Source organism: Hylobates moloch, unplaced genomic scaffold (genome assembly GCF_009828535.3).
Source record: "Hylobates moloch isolate HMO894 unplaced genomic scaffold, HMol_V3 SCAFFOLD_13, whole genome shotgun sequence".
NCBI classification, from domain to species: Eukaryota; Metazoa; Chordata; class Mammalia; order Primates; family Hylobatidae; genus Hylobates; species Hylobates moloch.
The window spans coordinates 80,352,036-80,371,343 of NW_026652288.1; the positions used below are offsets into that span (position 1 = coordinate 80,352,036).

Consider the following 19,308-nt stretch of genomic DNA (forward strand, 5'->3'; position numbering starts at 1 on the left):
TATTTAAATCACAGAACTCCTAAAATTGATTTTCTTCTTTCCATTGTCAAAAGAATTATTAAAGTTGTGTTTGTCTTTAATACTGAAAAAAATCCAATACAGATGAAGGACACTCTTCACCATTAGGTGACTTTAACCCAATTTCCGTCTTAGTCTCAACGTATCTCTCTTGTTCAGAGAGCTTTCTTGCCTTTCTATCTCCTCCAAGGATAGTAAATGGATTTAGGCATGAAAGGCTGTTGAATTTTATAGAAGGCCTTTTCTGCATCTATTGAGATAATCATGTGGTTTTTGTCTTTGGTTCTGTTTATATGATGGATTACGTTTATTGATTTGCGTATGTGGAACCAGGCTTGCATCCCGAGGATGAAGCCAACTTGATCTTGGTGGATAAGCTTTCCGATGTGCTGCTGGATTCGGTTTGCCAGTATTTTATTGAGAATTTTTGCATCAATGTTCATCAGGGATATTGGTCTAAAATTCTCTTTTTTGTGTGTGTCTCTGCCAGGCTTTGGTATCAGGATGATGCTGGCCTCATAAAATCAGCTAGGGAGGATTCCCTCTTTTTCTATTGGTTGGAATAGTCTCAGAAGGAATTATACCAGCTCCTCTTTGTACCTCTGGTAGAATTCAGCTGTGAATCTGTCTGGTCCTGGACTTTTTTTGGTTGGTAGGCTATTAACTATTGCCTCAATTTCAGAGCCTGTTATTGGTCTATTCAGGGATTCAACTTCTTCCTGGTTTAGTCTTGGGAGGCTGTATGTGTCCAGGAATTTATCCATTTCTTCTAGATTTTCTAGTTTATTTGTGTAGAGGTGTTTATAGTATTCTCTGATGGTAGTTTGTATTTCTGTGGGATCGGTGGTGATATCCCCTTTATCATTTTTTATTGCATCTATCTGATTCTCCTCTTCATGCTAAAAACTCTCAATAAATTAGGTATTGATGGAAAGTACCTCAAAATAATAAGAGCTATTTATGACAAACCCACAGCCAATATCATACTGAATGGGCAAAAACTGGAAGCATTCCCTTTGAAAACTGGCACAAGACAGGGATGCCCTCTCTCACCACTCCTATTCAACATAATGTTGGAAGTTCTGGCCAGGGCAATCAGACATGAAAAAGAAATAAAGGGTATTCAATTAGGAAAAGAGGAAGTCAAATTGTCCCTGTTTGCAGATGACATGATTGTATATTTAGAAAACCCCATCATCTCAGCCCAAAATCTCCTTACGCTGATAAGCAACTTCAGCAAAGTCTCAGGATACAAAATCAATGTGCAAAAATCGCGAGCATCCCTATACACCAATAACAGACAAATAGAGAGCCAAATCATGAGTGAACTCCCATTCACAATTGCTACAAAGAGAATAAAATACCTAGGAATCCAATTTACAAGGGATGTGAAGGACCTCTTCAAGGAGAACTACAAACCACTGCTCAATGAAATAAAAGAGGACACAAACAAATGGAAGAACACTCCATGCTCATGGATAGGAATAATCAATATCATGAACATGGCCATACTGTCCAAGGTAATTTATAGATTTAATGCCATCCCCATCAAGATACCAATGACTTTCTTCACAGAATTGGAAAAAACTACTTTAAAGTTCATATGGAACCAAAAAAGAGCCTGCATTGCCAAGACAATCCTAAGCCAAAAGAACAAAGCTGGAGGCATCACGCTACCTGACTTCAAACTATACTACAAAGCTACAGTAACCAAAACAGCATGGTACTGGTACCAAAACAGAGATACAGACCAATGGAACAGAACAGAGGCCTCAGAAATAATACCACACATCTACAACCATCTGATCTTTGACAAACCTGACAAAAAGAAGAAATGAGGAAAGGATTCCCTATTTAATAAATTATGCTGGGAAAACTGGCTAGCCATATGTAGAAAGCTGAAACTGGATCTCTTCCTTACACCTTATACAAAAATTAATTCAAGATGGATTAAAGACTGAAATGTTAGACTGAAAACCATAAAAACCCAAGAAGAAAACCTAGGCAATACCATTCAGGACATAGGCATGGGCAAGGACTTCATGTCTAAACACCAAAAGCAATGGCAACAAAAGCCAAAATTGACAAATGGGATCTAATTAAACTAAAGAGCTTCTGCACAGCAAAAGAAACTACCATCAGAGTGAACAGGCAACCTACAGAATGGGAGAAAATTTTTGCAATCTACTCATCTGACAAAGGGCTAATATCAAGAATCTACAAAGAACTTAAACAAATTTACAAGAAAAAAACAACCCATCAAAAAGTGGGCAAAGGATACGAATAGACACTTTTCAAAAGAAGACATTTATGCAGGCAAAAAACACATGCAAAAATGCTCATCATCACTGGCCATCAGAGAAATGCAAATCAAAACCACAATGAGATAACATCTCACACCAGTTAGAATGGCGATCATTAAAAAGTCAGGAAACAACAGGTGCTGGAGAGGATGTGGAGAAATAGGAATGCTTTTACACTGTTGGTGGGAGTGTAAACTAGTTCAACCATTGTGGAAGACAGTGTGGCGATTCCTCAAGGATCTAGAACTAGAAATACCATCTGACCCAGCCATCTCATTACTGGGTATATACCAAAAGGATTATAAATCATGCTGCTATAAAGACACATGCACACGTATGTTTATTGTGGCACTATCCACAATAGCAAAGACTTGGAACCAACCCAAATGTCCATCAATGATAGATGGTTTAAGAAAATGTGGCACATATACACCATGGAATACTATGCAGCCATAAAAAACGATGCGTTCATGTCCTTTGTAGGGACACAGATGAAGCTGGAAACCATCATTCTGAGCAAACTATCACAAGGACAGAAAACCAAACACTGCATGTTCTCACTCATAGGTGGGAAATGAACAATGAGAACACTTAAAACAAAGGGCATGGAACATCACACACCGGGGCCTGTCGTGGGGTGGGGGAAGGGGGGAGGGATAGCATTAGGAGATATACCTAATGTAAACGACGAGTTAACGGGTGCAGCACACCAACATGGCACATGTATACATATGTAACAAACCTGCACATTGTGCACATGTACCCTAGAACTTAAAATATAATAAAAAATAAATCAACTAAATTAAATTAATGGATTTATGTTTTATTATTTCATCTACCAACTATTTTTCAAGTGTCTACTGTGTGTTCGAAGCTATTTTAGACATTGTTCAATTTTTTTTAAAGAACTGCCTGATGCTGAAATGAATAGGTTACCAGAGACTTACTTTTAAGATAATTTTTAAGTTACCTGTGTATTCAAGAATATTAACCGGAGAATGGCTTGAGGTGAGGAATGGACTAGTCTCTTCTCACTGTCCTTTAGTTCAGTGACTTCTGAAGACTGAAATAACAAGACAAGACCATCAAATAAACCCAAAGCATCTCTGAGAAAAAACAAAAAAATTTTTATTTTTTAAGTTCTGGGGTACATGTGCAAGATGTGCAGGTGTTTGTTACATAGGTAAATGTATGCCACAGTGATTTGCTGCACCATCAACTCATTACCTAGGCATTAAGCCCAGCATGCACTAGCTATTTTTCCTCATGCTCTTCCTCCTTCCACCCTGCCTCCCACAGGCTCCAGTGTGTTTTTCCCCTCCCTATGTCTGTGTGTTCACATTGTTCAGCTCCCACTTATAAGTAAGAACATGCAGCATTTGGTTCTCTGTTCCTGTGTTAGTTTGCCAGTGATAATGACTTCCAGCTCCAACGATGTCCCTGCAAAGGACATGATCTCGTTCCTTTCGTTCCTTTTTTTTTTTTTTTAATTACACTTTAAGTTCTAGGGTACATGTGCACAATGTGCAGGTTTCATACATAGGTATATATGTGCTATGTTGGTTTGCTGCACCCATCAACTCATCATTTACATTACATATTTCCCCTAATGATCTCCCTCCCCCAGGCCCCCACCTCATGACAAGCCCCAGTGTCTGATATTCCCTACCCTGTGTCCAAGTGATCTCATTGTTCAATTCCCACCTATGAGTGAGAACATGCAGTGTTTGGTTTTCTGTCATTGTGATACTTTGCTGAGAATTATGGTTTCCAGCTTTATCCATGTCCCTACAAAGGACATGAACTCATCCTTTTTTATGGCTGCATAGTATTCCATGGTGTATATGTGCCACATTTTCTTAATCTGGTCTACCATTGATGGACATTTGGGTTGGTTCCAAGTCTTTGCTATTGTGAATAGTGCCGCAATAAACATACGTGTGCATGTGTCTTTATAGTAGCATGATTTATAATCCTTTGGGTACATACCCAGTAATGGGATTGCTGGGTTAAATGGTAATTCTAGTTCTAGATCCTTGAGAAAAATATGGAACATTTCATGAATTTGCATGTCATCCTTGCACAGGGGCCATGCTAATCTTCTCTGTGTCATTCCAATTTTAGTATATGTGCTGCAGAAGTGAATACAATCTCGTTCCTTTTTATGGCTGCACAGTATTCCATGGTGTATATGTACCACATTTTCTTTATGCAGTCTATCATTGATGGGCATTTGGGTTGATTCCATGTCTTTGCTATTGTGAATAGTGCTGCAATGAACATACGTGTGCATGTATCTTTATAATAGAATGATTTATATTCCTTTGGGTATATACCCAGTAATGGGATTGCTGGGTCAAATGATATTTCTGGTTCTAGGTCTTTGAGGAATCACCACACTGTCTTCCACAATGGTTGAATTAATTTACATTCCCACCAACAGTGTAGAAGTTTTCCTATTTCTCCACAGCCTCACCAGATCTGTTGTTTCTAAACTTTTTAATAATCGCCATTCTGACTAGCATGAGATGGTATCTCATTGTGATTTTGATTTGCACTTATCTAATGATCAGTGATGTTGAGCTTCTTTTATATGTTTGTTAGTCACATAAATGTCTTCTTTTGAGAAATATCTGTTCATGTCCTTTGCCAACTTTTTAATGGGGTTGTTTGGGTTTTTTCCTTATAAATTTGTTGAAGTTCCTTGTAGATTCTGGATATTAGAAATTTGTCAAAAAAAAAAAAAAGGAACTTTGTCAGATGGATAGGTTGCAAAAATTTTCTCCCATTCTGCAGGTTGTCTATTTGCTCTAATAGTAATTTCTTCTGCTGTGCAGAAGCTCTTTAGTTTAATTAGATCCCATTTGTCAATTTTTACTTTTGTTGCAATTGCTTTTGGTGTTTTTGTCATGAAATCTTTGCCCGTGCCTATGTGCTGAATGATATTGCCTAGATTTTCTTCCAGGGTTTTTATAGTTTTGGGTTTTCAATTTAAGTCTCTAATCCATCTTGAGTTAATTTTTGTATCAGGCATAAGAGCGGAGTCCAGTTTCAATTTTCTGCATATGGCTAGCCAGTTCTCCCAGCACCATTTATTAAATAGGGAATCCTTTCCCCATTGCTTGTTTTTTGTCAGGTTTGTCAAAGATCATATGGTTGTAGATGAGCAGTCTTATTTCTGAGTACTCTATTCTGTTCCATTGGTCTATGTGTCTATTTTTGTACCAGTACCATGTTATTTTGTTTACTGTAGCCATGTAGTACAGTTTGAAGTTGGGTAACGTGATGTCTCCAGCTTTGTTCTTTTTGCTTAGAATTGCCTTTGCTATACAGGTTCTTTTTTGGTTCTATATGAATTTTAAAATAGTTTTTTCTAATTCTGTGAAGAATGTCAGTGGTAGTTTAATGGGAATACCATTGAATCTATAAATTACTTTGGGCAGTATGGCCATTTTCAGAATATTGATTTTTCCTATCCATGAGCGTTGAATGTTTTTCCATTAAAATTTTAATAAGCTATTGTCTCTCAAATTGTAGCCCTTCCATACTGCTGCAATTATACCTGTTCCTACTTTTCATGCTTCTCCCCAGAAGCCCACAAGTTTTGAAGGGAAAATAAAAGCCATAATCTCTCAAAAGTACCATAAACTAATGGCCAAATATCTCACCTGGCTGACTTTGGGACAATGTTCCACATTCAAACGGTTTCCATCTTCTTCTCACTGGTAAAGTCAATGGGAAAAAATATATAGTGAGCTAACTGAGCTAGGAAAATAATTTTATTGTTCTATCAACAAATTCCTAATAAGTGTGATTAGCATAAATACTTTCACATCAGTAGAATGAGGCTTCACTAATGAGATGAACACAATACACATCTGACGTAATACCAATTACTTTTAAATATATATATGTGTGTGTCTATATATATATATATAAAAAATAAAAATTATTTTTAAAGGCAATATAATTAACTTGCATGATTCAACTGGAGTTTACTCCCATTTACTGGTTGTGTGATTTTCAGATAAATTATTTAACATTTTTGAGTCCCCTTTTTCTCAACTATAAAATTGGGACAATAGCTATTGGTAGTTTGTTAGAATTTAATGCCTAATACAGTAGATACTCAATTAATGTTAGGTGAATGTGAATCCAAAGCCAATAAAACTTCTGAAAGGGAGTATATGCATCTGTTTGAAAAGTGACCTTGAGAAGAATTTATTCCAACAATTTATATATTTTACAAATTGAATAAAGCAGAAGGATTTCTTAAAACATTGTCACCTGAAGCAGAAAAACAAATCTTTCTTTTAAATAAGTGTTTTCCTACCTTAATATTTAATTCAATTAGATTAGGCTGAATGTTTTTGGAGAGACTTGAATATAATAATGCATAAAATTTGTCTACAGTTGGCCACAGCTTTTGCTGACACTTAATGAAATCTTTTTAATTACTCCAGCAGCCCTTGTGTTGGCTGCTGTGCTGGGGTCATTGGAAAACTCGACCCTGTGGTACTTGGGATACAAGAACATCTTCTGCTGATTGAAGCCTATACCCTGTGGAAATGTTTTAATGTGGTCCTTGAAGCATGTCCTAAGAAATACTGTCAACACATATTCTTCCTTGTCAGGCCTTTACTTGGTCAGGAATACTCAAGAGCTCTGTCTTTTTTGCCTGTAGTTTACCACGTTGTCTTCCACTCGTTTTCAAATCTGGTTTAGCTGTGTTCAATAAAGCAGAGTTAGCTGAATTAGAGGACATCATCAACCCTTCTCTCTCAGAGAAAATTTCCCATCAGATAAATCACTGAACCAGCTACCATGTTCTGACACACAGAAGCCACATCCCTGCCACCTGATCATTCACTTGCAGCAAAACATTTTCTTAACACAGGGAACAAAGAGGCATGCCCAATGGGCCATATGAAAAGCTGGGATTGATCACAAACCCCCAGTGTGAAGAATTTCAAAAGAAGAAGGAACAGGAAAGAATAAAAGGATAACTTATTCATAATTCACAGTATCACAGGTGATTTTTTTTAAAACAAACAGGCCAGGCACAGTGGCTCACACCTGTTATCTCAGCACTTAGGGAGGCTGAGGTGGGAGGATTGCTTGAGCCCAGGAGTTTGAGACCAGTCTGGGCAACATGGTGAGATCCTGTCTCTAAAAAAATGTTTTTAAATGTTGACCAGTCATGTTGGTGTGCACTTGTGGTCCCAGCTACTCAGGAGGCTGAGGTGGGAGGATCACTTGGGCCCAGGAGTTTGAGGCTACAATGAGCTGTGATTGTGCCACTGCACTCCAGCCTGAGCAACTGGGTGAGACTCTGTCTCAAAAAATTAATTAATTAATTAATTAATTAAATAACAAACAAGACTGCTGGACTCTACTGTTTAATATAAACTAAAAGATAGGACATAATCCTTAAGACTCCATAGCTAATTAAAAACCAACTCCTAAAAAATAACATACGAGCAAATATAGATGACTTTGGGTTTGGCGATGACTTTTTCAGACAGAACACCAAAGGAATAAGCCATGAAAGAAAGGATTGATAAACTGGACTTCATTAAAATTAAAACGTTCTGCTCTGGGATAAACACTGTCAAGAGAATGTAAAGACAAACCACAGACTGGAAGAAAATATTTGCAAAAGATCTATCTGATAAAGGACTGTTATCCAAAATATACAAAGAACTCTTAAAACTCAACAATAAGAAAACAACACAATTAAAAGTGGGCCAAAGACCTTAATAGACACCTCATCAAAGGAGATCTATAGATGTCAAATAAGCATATGGAAAGATACTCTACATCATATGTCATTAGGGAAATCCAAATGAAAGTAAAAATGAAACACCACTATATACCTATTAGAATGGCCAAAATCTAGACACTGACAACAGCAAATGCTGTTGAGGATATACAGGAATAGAAACTCTTATTCATTGCTGGTGGAAATACAAAATGGTACAGCTACATTGGAACACAGTTTGACAGTTTCTTGCAAAACTAAACATATTCTTACCATATTATCCATCAATCACCCTTCTTGGTATTTTTCCAAAGGAACTGAAAATATATAGCCACACAAAAACCTGCACATGGGTGATTATCGCAGCTTTACTCCTAATTGCCAAAACTTAAAAGCAACCAACCAACTTAAAAGCAACCAACCAACCAAGCAACTTTCGTATTTACCTTTCAGTAAGTAAATACATAAGTAAATTGCAGTGCATCCAGATAATGGAGCATTATTTGGTGCTAAAAAGAAATGAGCTATCAAGCCATGAAAAAGAATGGAGAAAACTTAAATGCATATTATTCAGTGATAGAAGCCAATCTGAAAAGGGTACACATGTATGATTCCAACTATACAACATTTAGGAAAAATCAAAACTATAGAGACAGGAAAAACATCAGTGGTTGTCAGGGATTAGGGAGGGAGGAAGGGATGGATTGACAGAGCACAGAGAATCTTTAGGGCAGTAACACTAGTCTGTGTGATATTATAACTGGTGGGTACATGTCATTATACATTTGTCCAAACCTGTAAAATGTACAACACCAAGAGGGAATCCTAATGTAAACTATGGACTTTGAGTGATAATGATTTGTCAATGTAAGTTCATCAATTGTAACAAATGTACGACTTTGGTGAAGAATGTTCATAATGGGAGAGGCTATACTTGCCTGGTGACAGAGAGTAAGTGGGAAATCTCTGTACCTTTCTCTGAATTTTACTATAAACACAAAACTGCTCTAAAAAATTTAAGTATATTAAACAATCCACACTGCTATATATAAACATGTTCATATACTGATTAACTGGGGTGAATAGATATTGACAAACATAAGAAATTGCCATATCCAAAGACAATGGATGTTCCCCCAGGTGTATTGTTATTGTTATTTACTTGTTTGTTTCATTTTTAATTTTTATGAGTACATAGTAGGTGTATTATTTATGGGGTACATAAGATATTTTGATAAAGGTATATAGTGTATAATAACCACATCAAGGTAAATGGAATATTCATCACCTCAAGCATTTATCATTTCTTTGTGTTATAAAGATTCCAATTATCCTCTTAGATATTTTTAAACAATAAAATATTGTTGATTAAAACCATCCTGTTGTGCTATCAAATATTAGATCCCATTCATTCTAACTATATTTTTGTACCCATTAACCATCACCATTCCTCCCTCCCCACTGTGCTTTCCAATCCCTGGTAACATTCATTTTACTTTCTATGTCCATGAGTTCAATTGTTTTAATTTTTGGCTCCCACAAATGAGTGAGAACATGTGAAGGTTGTCTTACTGCACCTGGCTTATTTCATTTAACATAATGTCCTTCAGTTCCATCTATGTTGTTGAAAATGACAGAATTTCATTCCTTTTATGTCTGAATAGTACTCCATTGTGTATATGTACCACATTTTGCTTATCCATTTGTCTGTTGATGGACACTTGGGTTGCTTCTAAATATCGGCTGTTGCGAATAGTGCTGCAATAAACATAGGAGTGCAGATATCTCTTTGATATACTGATTTTCTTTCTTTGGGGTTTATGCCTAGCAGTGAGATTGCTGGATCATATGGTAGTTCTATTTTTAGTTTTTTGAGGAACCTCCATACTATTCTCTATAGTGGCTGTACAAATGTGCATTCCCACCAACAGTGTATAAACATTCCCTTTCTTCCTCATCCTACCCAGCATTCATTATTGCCCATCTTTTAAAGAAAAATCATTTTAACTTGGTTGAGATTATATCTCATTTTAGTTTTTATTCACATTTCTCTGATGATCAATGATATTGAGCACCTTTTCATGTATCTGTTTGCCATATGTCTTCTTTTGAGAAATGTCTATTCCAATCTTTAGTCCATTTTGATTGGATTATTAGATTTTTTCCTATTGAGTTATTTCAGCTCTTTATATAGTCTAGTTATTAATCCCTTGTCAGATAAATAGTTTGCAAATATTTTCTCCCATTCTGTGGGTTGTCTCTTCACTTTGTTGATTGTTTCCTTTGTTATGCAGAAAGTTTTTAACTTGATGTGATCCCATTTGTCCATTTTTGCTTTGGTTACCTGTGCTTATAGGCTATTGCTCAAGAAATCTTTGCCCAGACCAATATCCTGGGGATTTTCCCCAATGTTTTCTATTAGTAGTTTTATAGTTTGAGATTTAAGTATTTCATCCATTTCAATTTAATTTTTATATATGGCAAGAGATAGGGTCTAGTTTTTTCTTAGCACCATTTATTGAAGAGACTATCCTTTCCCCACTGTATGTTCTTGGCACCTTTATTGAAAATTAGTTCACTGTAGTAGTAAAGATTTATTTCTGAGTTCTTTATTTTGTTCCGCTAGCCTGTATGTCTGTTTTTATACCAGTATCATACTGTTTTGGTTACTACTGCTTTGTAGTATGATTTGAAGTCAGGTATTATGATTCCTCTGGTTTCGTTCTTTTTGCTTAGGATAGCTTTGGCTATTCTGGGTCTTTTGTGGTTCCATATAAATTTCAGAATTGTTTTTTCTATTTCTGTGAAGAACATCATTGGTATTTTGATAGAGTTTACGTTGAAGCTGTAGATTGCTTTGGGCAGTATGGACATTTTAACAATACTGATTCTGCCAATACATGAACATGGAATATCTTTCCATGCGTTTGTGTCCCTCTTCAATTTCTTGCATCAGTGTTTTACAGTTTTCATTGCAGAGATCTTTCACTTCTTTGTATAAAGTTATTCCTAGGTATTTTGTTTATAGCTATACATGGGATTAATTTCTTAATTTCTTTTGCAGTGTTTGTTTTTGGCATATGAAAATGCTACTGATTTTTGTATGTTGATTTTGTATCTTGCAAATTTACTCAATTAATTTATCCATTCTAATAGTTTCCTTGTGGAGTCTTTAGGTTTTTCCAAGTGTAAGCTCATATTATCTGCAAACAAGGATAATTTGATTTCTTCCTTTCCAGTTTGGATGCCCTTTATATCTTCTTTATATCTTTCTCTTGTCTGATTGCTCTAGCTAGGACCGCCAGTACCATGTTGAAAAACAGTGGTAAAACTGGGCATCCTTGTGTTGTTCCAGATCTTAGAAGAAAGGCTTTCAGCTTTTCCCCTTTCAGTATGACACTAGCCATGGTTCTGTGATATATGGTTTTTATTATGTTGAGGTATGTTCCTTCTATCCTCAGTTTTTGAGGGTTTTTATTATGAAGGGATGTTGATTTTATCGAATGTTTTTTCAGCATTAACTGAAGTGATCATATGATTTTTGTCCTTCATTCTGTTGATAGGATGTATCATGTTGAATAATTTGTGTATGTTGAACCATCTTTGCATTCTTGGGATAAATCCCACTTGGTCATGATGAATGATCTTTCTAATGTGTTGTTAAATTCAGTTTGGTAGTATTTTGTTGAAGATTTTTGCATCAATGTTCATCAGGAATATTGGCCTGTAGTTTTCTTTTTTTGAAGTTCCTGGTTTTGGTATCAAGGTAATACTGGCCTCATGGAATAAGTTTGAAAGTATTCCCTCTTCCTCTATTTTTCAGAATAGTTTCAGTAGTATTGCTATTAGTTCTTCTTTAAACGATTGGTAAAATTCAGCACTGAAACCATTGGGTCCTGGGCTTTTCTTTGCTGGGAGACTGTTTATTATGACTTTGATCTCATCTCTTGTTATTGGTCTATTGAGGCTTTGGATTTCTTCATAGTTGAATCTTGGTAGCTTTCATGTGTCTAGGAGTGTATCTATTTCTACTAGGTTTTCCAATTTACTGGCATGTAGTTTCTCATAGTAGTCTCTAATGTTCCTTTTAATTTCTCAGTATCAGTTGTGATGTCTCCTTTTTCATCTCTAATTTTATTTACTTGGGCCTTCTCTCTCTCTTTTTTTTTTTTTTTTTTTTGAGACTCCTCAAACATGAAGGAGAAATAAAGACTTTCCTAGGCAAACAAAAGCTGAGGGATTTCATGCATACCAGACCTGTCCTATAAGAAATGCTAAAGGAAGTACTTCAACCAGAAAGAAAAGGACATTAATGAGCAATAAATAATCACCTGAAGGTACAAAATTTGCTGGTAATAGTAAGCATACAGAAAAACACAGAATATTATAACACTGTAATTGTGGTGTGTAGACTATTCTTTTCCTAAGTAGAAAGTTTACACTGAATAGGCCGGGCATGGTGGCGCATGCCTGTAATCCCAGCACTTTGGGATGTGGAGGTGGGCGGATCATGAGGTCAAGAGATGGAGACCATCCTGACCAACATGGCCAAAGAAATCTACAGATTCAACGTAAACTCCATCAAAATACCAACGATGTTCTTCACAGAAATAGAAAAAACAATTCTGAAATTTATATGGAACCACAAAAGACCCAGAATAGCCAAAGCTACTCTAAGCAAAAAGAACAAAACCAGAGGAATCAGAGAGTATAAATATCCAAATAATCTGGAAAAAGATGAGAAAGGAAAAACAGACTTTGGTTACTGTAGCCTTGTAGTACAGTTTGAAGTCAGGTAGCGTGATGCCTCCAGCTTTGTTCTTTTGGCTTAGGATTGTCTTGGCAATGCAGGCTCTTTTTTGGTTCCATATGAACTTTAAAGTAGTTTTTCGAATTCTATGAAGAAAGTCATTGGTATTTTGATGGGGATGGCATTAAATCTATAAATTACCTTGGACAGTATGGCCATGTTCATGATATTGATTCTTCCTATCCATGAGCATGGAATGTTCTTCCATTTGTTTGTGTCCTCTTTTATTTCGTTGAGCAGTGGTTTGCAGTTCTCCTTGAAGAGGTCCTTCACATCCCTTATAAGTTGGATTCCTAGGTATTTTAATATCTTGATAGCAAGTGTGAATGGGAGTTCACTCGTGATTTGGCTCTCTGTCTATTATTGGTGTATAGGGATGCTTGTGATTTTTGCACATTGATTTTGTATCCTGAGACTTTGCTGAAGTTGCTGATCAGCTTAAGGAGATTTTGGGCTGAGACGATGGGGTTTTCTAAATATACAATCATGTCATCTGCAAACAGGGACAATTTGACTTCCTCTTTTCCTAATTGAATACCCTTTATTTCTTTCTCATATCTGATTGCCCTGGCCAGAACTTCCAACACTATGTTGAATAGGAGTTGTGAGAGAGGGCATCCCTGTCTTGTACCAGTTTTCAAAGGGAATGCTTCCAGTTTTTGTCCATTCAGTATGATGCTGGCTGTGGGTTTGTCATAAATAGCTCTTATTATTTTGAGATACATTCCATCAATACTTAATTTATTGAGAGTTTTTAGCATGAAGAGGAGAATCAAATAGATGCAATAAAAAATGATAAAGGGGATATCACCACCGATCCCACAGAAATACAAACTACCATCAGAGAATACTATAAACACCTCTACACAAATAAACTAGAAAATCTAGAAGAAATGGATAAATTCCTGGACACATACACCCTCCCAAGACTAAACCAGGAAGAAGTTGAATCCCTGAATAGACCAATAACAGGCTCTGAAATTGAGGCAATAGTTAATAGCCTACCAACCAAAAAAAGTCCAGGACCAGACAGATTCACAGCCAAATTCTACCAGAGGTACAAAGAGGAGCTGGTACCATTCCTTCTGAAACTATTCCAATTGATAGAAAAAGAGGGAATCTTCCCTCACTCATTTTATGAGGCCAGCATCATCCTGATACCAAAGCCTGGCAGAGACACTGTAAAAAAAACAGAATTTTAGACCAATATCCCTGATGAACATCGATGTAAAAATCCTCAATAAAATATTGGCAAACCGAATCCAGCAGCACATCAAAAAGCTTATCCACCAAGATCAAGTTGGCTTCATCCCTGGGATGCAAGGCTGGTTCAACATATGCAAATCGTGTGGTTTTTGTCTTTGGTTCTGTTTATATGATGGATTACATTTATTGATTTGCAATAAATGTAATCCATCATATAAACAGAACCAAAGACAAAAACCACACGATTATCTCAATAGATGCAGAAAAGGCCTTTGACAAAATTCAACAGCCCTTCATGCTAAAAACTCTCAATAAACTAAGTATTGATGGAACGTATCTCAAAATAATAAGAGCTGTTTATGACAAACCCACAGCCAATATCATACTGAATGGGCAAAAACTGGAAGCATTCCTTTTGAAAACTGGCACAAGACAGGGATGCCCTCTCTCACCACTGCTATTCAACATAGCGTTGGAAGTTCTGGCCAGGGCAATCAGGCAAGAGAAAGAAATAAAGGGAAATTATTAGGAAAAAATCAATTAGGAAAAGAAGAAGTCAAATTGTCCCTGTTTGCAGGTGACATGATTGTATCTTTAGAAAACCCCATCGTCTCAGCCCAAAATCTCCTTAAGCTGATAAGCAACTTCAGCAAACTCTCAAGACACAAAAATCAATGTGCAAAAATCACAAGCATCCCTATACACCAGTAACACACAAACAGAGAGACAAATCATGAGTGAACTCCCATTCACACTTGCTATCAAGATAATAAAATACCTAGGAATCCAACTTACAAGGAATGTGAAGGACCTCTTCAAGGAGAACTACAAACCACTGCTCAACCAAATAAAAGAGGACACAAACAAATGGAAGAACATTCCATGCTCATGGATAGGAAGAATCAATATTGTGAAAATGGCAATACTCCCCAAGGTAACTTATAGATTCAATGCAATCCCCATCAAGCTACCAATGACTTTCTTCACAGAATTGGAAAAGACTATTTTAAAGTTCATATGGAACCCAAAAAGAACCCACATTGCCAAGACAATCCTAAGCAAAAAGAACAAAGCTGAAGGCATCACGCTACCTGACTTCAAACTATACTACCAAGTTACAGTAACCAAAACAGCATGGTACTGTTGGCAAAACAGATATATAGACCAATGGAACAGAACAGAGGACTCAGAAATAACACCACACATCTACAACCATCTGATCTTTGACAAACTTGACAAAAAGAAGAAATGGGGGAAGGATTCCCTATTTAATCAATGATCCTGGGAAAACTGGCTAGCCATATGTAGAAGCTGAAACAGGATCCCTTCCTTACACTTTATACAAAAATTAATTCAAGATGGATTAAAGACTGAAATGTTAGACCTAAAACCATAAAAACCCAAGAAGAAAACCTAGGCAATACCATTCAGGACAAAGGCATGGGCAAGGACTTCATGACTAAAACACCAAAAGCAATGGCAACACAAGCCTAAATTGACAAATAGAATCTAATTAAACTAAAGAGCTTCTGCACAGCAAAAGAAATTACCATCAGAGTGAACAGGCAACCTACAGAATGGGAGAAAATTTTTGCAATCTATCCATCTGACAAAGGGCTAATATCAAGAATCTACAAAGAACTTAAACAAATTTACAAGAAAAAAGTCAAAAAACCCCATCAAAAAGTGGGCAAAGGATATGAACAGACACTTTTCAAAAGAAGACATTTATGCAGCCAACAGACACATGAAAAAATGCTCATCATCACTGGTCATCAGAGAAATGCAAATCAAAACCACAATGAGATACCATCTCACACCAGTTAGAATGACGATCATTAAAAAGTCAGGAAACAACAGGTGCTGGAGAGGATGTGGAGAAATAGGAACACTTTTACACTGTTGGTGGGAGTGTAAACTAGTTCAACCATTGTGGAAGACAGTGGGGCGATTCCTCAAGGATCTAGAACTAGAAATACCATTTGACCCAGCCATCCCATTACTGGGTATATACTGAAAGGATTATAAATCATGCTTCTATAAAGACACATGCACACGTATGTTTATTGTGGCACTATTCACAATAGCAAAGACTTGGAACCAACCCAAGTGTCCATCAATGATAGACTGGATTAAGAAAATGTGGCACATATACACCATGGAATACCATGCAGCCATAAAAAAGGATGAGTTCATGTCTTTGTAGGGACACAGATGAAGTTAGAAACCATCATTCTGAGCAAACTTTCACAAGGACAAAAAACCAAACACCCCATGTTCTCATTCATAGATGGGAATTGAACAACGAGAACACTTAGACACATGGCGGGGAACACCACACACCAGGGCCTGTCATGGGGTGGGGGGAGGGGGGAGGGATAGCATTAGGAGAAATACGTAATGTAAATGACGAGTTAATGGGTACAGCACACCAACATGGCACATGTATACATATGTAACAAATCTGCATGGTGTGCACATGTATCCCAGAACTTGAAGTATAATAAAAATAAATAAAATAAATAACAAAAAAGAAAAGTATTGGAACTGATAAACTCAGTAAAGTTGCATGGTACAAATCAACATACAAAACCTATATGCCAATAGTGAACAATGTGAAAAGGATATTTTAAAAAGTAATGCCACTTACAGTAGCCACACATAAAATTAAATACCTAGAAATTAACCAAAGAAGTGAACAATCTCTACAATGAAAACTACAAACACTGATGAAAGAAATTGAAGAGGACACCAAAAAATGGAAAATATTCCATATTCATGGATTGGAAGAATCAATATTGTTAAAATGTCCATGCTACCCAAAGCAACCTACAGATTCAACGCAATTCCTAGCAACATACCAACGACATTCTTCACAGAAATAGAAAAATAATCCAAAAATTTATATGCCACCACAAAAGACCCACAAAAGCCAAAGCTACCCTAAGTAAAAAGAACAAAACTGGAGGAATCATATTGCATGACTTCAAATTATACCACAAAGCTATAGTAACCAAAACAGCATGGTTCTGGCCTAAAACAGACACATAGGCCAATGGAACAGAATAGAGAACCCAAAAATGAAGCCATACTTCTGCAGTAAACTCATTTGCAACAAAGGTGCCAAGAACATACAATGGCAAAAAGACAATCTCTTCAATAAATGGATATCCATACACAAAAGAATGATACTAGACTCCTATCTCTTGCCATATACAAAAATCAAATCAAAATGGATTAAAGACTTAAATCTTAAATCTCAAATCACAAACTATTACAAGGAAATATTGGAGAAAATCTCCAGGACAATGGTCTGAGCAAAAATCTCTTGAGCGATGCCCCTCAAGCACAAGCAACCAAAGCAAAAATGGACAAATAGGATCAATTCAAGGTAAAAAGCACAGAAAAGGAAACAGTCAACAAAGTGAAGAGACTACCCACAGAATGGGAGAAAATATTTGCAAACTACCCATCTGATAAGAGATTAATAGAAAATATCTAATAATCTGATCTAAAAAATGGGCAAAAGATTGGAATAGACATTTCTCAAAAGAAGACATACAAGTGGCAAACAGGCATATGAAAAGGTGCTCAAAATCATTGATCCTCAGAGAAATGCAAATCAAAACTACAATGAGATACCATCTCGCTCCAGTTAAAACGGCTTTTCTCCAAAGGACAGGCAATAACAAATGCTGGGGAGGATGTGCAGTAAAGGAAATGCTTGTACACTGTTGGTAAGAATGTAAATTAGTACAATCCCTATGGAGAACAGTTTGGACATTCCTCAAAAAACTAAAAAGTGAGCTATTATATGGTCCAGCAATCCTACTGCTGGATATATACCCAAAAGAAGGGAAATCAGTATACGGAAGAGATATCTGCACTGCCATGTTTATTGCAGCACTGTTTATAATAGCTAAGATTTGAAAGCAACCTAAGTGTCTATCGGCAGATCAATGGATAAAGAAGACGTGGTACATATATAAAAAGGAGTACTATTTAGCCATAAAGAAGAATGAGATCCAGTTATTTGTAACAACATGGATAGAACCAGAGATCATTATGCTAAGTGAAATAAGCCAGGCACAGAAAGACAAATATCGCATGTTCTCACTTATTTGTGGTATCTAAAAATCAAAACAATTGAACTCATGGACATAAGTAGAAGGATAGTTGACACATGCTGAGAAAGGTAGTGGGAAGGTAGTGGGGGTAGGGGGAGGTGGGGATGGTTAATGGGTACAAAAAAAATAGAAAGAATGAATAAGACCTACTATTTTGATTCTGCTGAGAGAGTGAAAAGAGAAAAATTAAGAAAGAAAAAAAAAGGCCTACCATTTGATAGCACAACACAGTGACTATAGTCAATAATAACTTAATTGTATACTTTAAAATAAAAAGTGCATTTGGATTGTTTGTAACTCAAAGGATAAATGCTTCAGGTGATGGATACCCCATTCTCCATGACTTGCTTATTTCACATTGCATCTCTGTATCAGGACATCTCATGTAACCCATCAATATATACACCTGCTGTGTACCCACAAAAATTTTAAAAAGCTGGAAAAAAATAAAAAATAAAAAATACGGAAATAGGTTTTATATTTTATACACATGCTTAATACATATTTATAAAAGAACTGTGATTGCTTTTTTTTTTTTTGAGCCAAGATCTGGCTCTGTCACCCTAGTTGGAGTGCAGTGGTGTGATCTCGACTCATTGCAACCTCTGCCTCCCGGCTCAAGCCATCCTCCCACCTCACTAGAACTACAGGCATGCACCACCGCCTGGCTAATTTTTTTAAAAATATTTTTTATAGAGGCAAGGCTTTGCCATGTTGTCCAGGCTGGTCTTGAACTCCTGAGCTCGAGCCATCCACCCGCCTCTGCCTCCAAAAGGGCTGGGATTATAAGTGTAAGCCACCATGCCCAGCCCCTGAGGTTACTTTTTAGACAATATTGAATTATCTCAATACCTTATCATTGGCTTAACCTTGTCGCATAACCAGTATATCCCACAACTGACTGATTCTTGTTTGCAATTCAAGAAATTATGAATGTTTAAGCAATGCTGTATTTACTGACTAAAAAAAAAAATAGTACATTAAACCAAAGGACTTCTGCCATTGAAGAAATGTAATGAACTGTTCTACAGAGAAAAGTTGGTGGCTGCCACTTTACTCTAGTGGTGAAGGGCACAGGACTTG

The 19,308-nt window shown here is 36.5% G+C and overlaps 1 non-coding gene across 1 annotated transcript; it reads right to left on the reverse strand.

The window, feature by feature from the left end:
- Nucleotides 1-4,362: 4,362 nt before the first annotated feature.
- On the reverse strand, nucleotides 4,363-4,469 carry LOC116481391 (U6 spliceosomal RNA). Its single transcript, XR_004251547.1, has one exon. It is a non-coding gene; the product is annotated as a U6 spliceosomal RNA (small nuclear RNA).
- Between the last annotated feature and the right edge of the window lie 14,839 nt (nucleotides 4,470-19,308).